This window comes from Oratosquilla oratoria, chromosome 10 (genome assembly GCF_046742065.1).
Source record: "Oratosquilla oratoria isolate Oo_2021 chromosome 10, ASM4674206v1, whole genome shotgun sequence".
NCBI lineage: Eukaryota > Metazoa > Arthropoda > Malacostraca > Stomatopoda > Squillidae > Oratosquilla > Oratosquilla oratoria.
The window spans coordinates 14,811,191-14,815,132 of NC_134786.1; the positions used below are offsets into that span (position 1 = coordinate 14,811,191).

Sequence of the window (3,942 nt, forward strand, 5' to 3'; positions counted from 1 at the left end):
TTATTATTATTATTATTATTATTATTATTATTATTATTATTATTATTACTATTATTATTATTATTATTATTATTATTATTACTATTATTATCAATATATCATTATCATTATTATTATTATTATTATTATTATTATTATTATTATTATTATTATTATTATTATTATATATTATTATTATTATTATTATTATTATTATTATTATTATATTATTATTATTATTATTATTATTATTATTATTATTATTATTATTTATCATTATCATTATCATTATTATTATCATTATTATTATTGTTATTATTATTATTATTATTATTATTATTATTATTATTATTATTATCATTATTATTATTATTATTATTATTATTATTATTATTATTATTATTATTATTATTATTATTATTATCATTATTATTATTATTATTATTATATTATTACTACTATTATTATTATTGTTATTATTATCAAAATTATTATTATAATTAATATTATCATTATTATTATTATTATTATTATTATTTATTATTATTATTATTGTTATTATTATTACTATTATTATTATTATTATTATTACTATTATTATTATTATTATTATTATTATTATTATTATTATTATTATTATTATTATTATTATTATTATTATTATTATTATTATTGTTATTATTATTATTATTATTATTATTATTATTATTATTATTATTATTATTATTATTATTATTATTATTATTATTATTATTATTATTATTATTATTATTATATTATTATTATTATTATTATTATTATTATTATTATTATTATTATTATTATTATTATTATTATTATTATTATTATTATTATTATTATTTTTATTATTATTATTATTATTATTATTATTATTATTATTATTATTATTATTATTATTATTATTATTATTATTATTATTATTATTATTATTATTATTATTATTATTATTATTATTATTATTATTATTATTATTATTATTATTATTATTATTATTATTACTATTATTATTATTATTATTATTATTATTAATAAAGTGTATAAGACTATTTCAAATGTTCTTAGTTGATATGTACACAAAAATTGAGTTTGAAAGGTTGTTATACATACAAAATAATCAAACTAAACTTAGAGTCGAAGAATATTCGTTACTTAAAGATGCTGAGATCTCAGGAGCTAAGCCCCTTTCTAACAAAATGTAGTATAAACAAAAAAAAAAAAAAAAAAAAAAAAAAAAAAAAAAAAAAAAAAAAAAAAAAAAAAAAAAAAAAAAAAAAAAAAAAAAAAAAAAAACCTCGACCGTGACAGGACTCGAACCTGCAATCTTCGGATCCGAAGTCCGACGCCTTATCCATTAGGCCACACGGTCAGTGCCCAAAATGGTTATTATTATAATATATATTGTACTTAATGAGGCGTTTACTACATTTGATACCCCCACCCCGGTGGCTTACGCCAGGGGTGCTTGGCCTTCGGCAAGACCCGCTGCGCGGATCGCTCGCTTCGCTTTCGTGTTACACGGGCAGTTCTAATCTTTAATTGTTGGTCTCTGTCATAATAAAAGTATAGGTCCAAATACGAATTATAATTTCTCCGTTCCGGCGCCCCTGGAAACGGGCAGAGGCATTGTGTCCAACGTGCAACCTTGACCACGATTGGGGTACTTTCTTTTAAATGTCTTGAACCTACGCTCTAAATAGTACAACTGGTATTGCCTGTGTCCTCTTCCACCATTACCACAAAAATTTTTGTAGCCTGCGTAATAGTGCTTCTTGAAATTTTCTACAATCTCGGAAGAAATACGAACACCAAGAACTTCGAGATCTTCGAGACCTTCCAGAAGTTCGAGACCTTCCAGAAGTTCGAGACCTTCCAGACCTTCGAGAACTTCGGCACTTTCGAGAACTTCGGCACTTTCGAGAACTTCGGCACCTTCGAGAGCTTCGGCACCTTCGAGAACTTCGGCACCTTCGAGAACTTCGGCACCTTCGAGAACTTCAACACCTTCGAGAACTTCGGCACCTTCGAGAACTTCGGCATCTTCGACAACTTCGGCGCCTTCGAGAACTTCGGCGACTTCGAGAACTTCGGGGCCTTCGCGAACTTCGGCGCCTTCGCGAACTTCGGCGCCTTCGAGAACTTTGGCACCTTCGAGAACTTTGGCACCTTCGAGAACTTCGGCACCTTCGACAATTTCGGCACTTTCGAGAACTTCGAGAACCTCGACACCTTCGAGAGCTTCGGCACCTTCGAGAACTTCGGCACCTTCGAGAACTTCGGCAGCTTCGAGAACTTCGACACCATGGCTTAACGATGATCGTTCTTTACTCAACGATGATCGCCCACGGATCAACGATGATCGTCCATTGCAAAACGATGATCGTTCAGGGCTCAACGATGATCGTCCATGACTCAACGATGAGCGTCCATGGCCTAACGATGATCGTCCACGGCTCAAGGTTGAGTCGTCGAAATCGAAATTAGTCGATCGATCGAATCGAGAAAAAAGTCTGACAGACAGACAGACAGACACGAAACCGCTTTTATTTATTAGATTTACCAGTTTTTTTATTATCTAACTATACCTATGCATTTATTTATGTATATTATTTATTATTTACATTATTATAGTTTTTATTTATTATTTTATTATTATTATTATTTTTTTCGCATCCGACCTAGATATGGACCAAAAGGTCTCCTGTCGGCATGCTCCGCCTTTGTAATCCTTTGTACCTCTCCTTACTGGATTTTCATGATGAGAGAATATAAATACGGGACATTCATCTTTTTTTTTTACTGATTTTGATATCAAGACACTAACCACTAAGAAGAATACTTGGAGCAGAGAATGCCAGGCCTTGTTTGCAATCAATATTGGAAAACAGCACAAAAAAAAAGGGTCTCAAGGAACTATGACATAGAAAATATGAGGAGTTTCTTAGACACATTTCTGGAATGCTGGAAATATGAAGTGAAATTATTAGACGTACATAGTGATGAGGAACCTATAATGTCCAGAAAAAATGCGTCTTTAAAAAAATGTAGATGAAACCAATCTACGACGACTGGGAAGTGTGATTTTTGTAAAATAAGAATAAAAAGAAAAAATTGGGAGATGATGTCAACTCGAAAAGGAATAAATCTATAGGAAAATGGATGTCTTTGGGAAAAGGAAATGATATTTCATCTGAATGTGAAAAGTAATGTATTCGACCCCGCTCCCACGTCGTGAGCGCAATGGACCTGAACGATCTCTAAAAGCGGCCAGTGACCTCCACTTGCCTTGGCTCTCCAAACACTTTGGGCAGAGGTGCATGTCTCAGAACTCTCTGCGGGGCTTTCTTAGACCCTTTAGTTCTTGATCAAGAAACCAGAGATACCCAAAGAGAGCTCTTGGAATGTTCACGGAAGTTAATAGGAGTTAATGGATGCAGGACGATTTTATTCAGTTTCTAAATGGTCTCCAGAAGGTAGAGAATAGCACTGAAAAAGAAAAGAAAAAAAAAAAAAAAAAAAAAAAAAAAAAAAAAAAAAAAAAAAAAAAAAAAAAAAAAAAAAAAAAAAAAAAAAAAAAAAAAAAAAGGAGAGGGGGAGGGGAAGGAAGAAGAATAGCTACTACTATCCCAAGCTGATCCCATTAGCGTAAGCCACTGGCACGTCTTACTTTCACTAAAAATTTTACTCAGATCAATCGATCGGTTGTTGCTTTGAGTTTCTTTAATCGGAAACCCGCAACCTCATAGATGCCGGCAACATTGAACGAACAGATCGTCTGGAAAGGTTACTAATGTTAGTGTTGTAAGATTTTTTTTTGACACGACTGAAATAGATAGGACACCAAGTGACATCCTCTCGGGAATGCACGTCCAGATGTAGGTAATGATGATCTTTACAAACAGCGAATGGGGAGACGTTCCTATTCCATGTCCGATTCGTAAAGAA

General features: G+C 30.1%; 1 non-coding gene across 1 annotated transcript; it reads right to left on the minus strand.

Annotated features, from left to right (window-relative positions):
• Positions 1-1,293: 1,293 nt before the first annotated feature.
• TRNAR-UCG (transfer RNA arginine (anticodon UCG)) lies at positions 1,294-1,366 on the minus strand. Its single transcript has one exon. It is a non-coding gene; the product is annotated as a tRNA-Arg (tRNA).
• Positions 1,367-3,942: the final 2,576 nt, after the last annotated feature.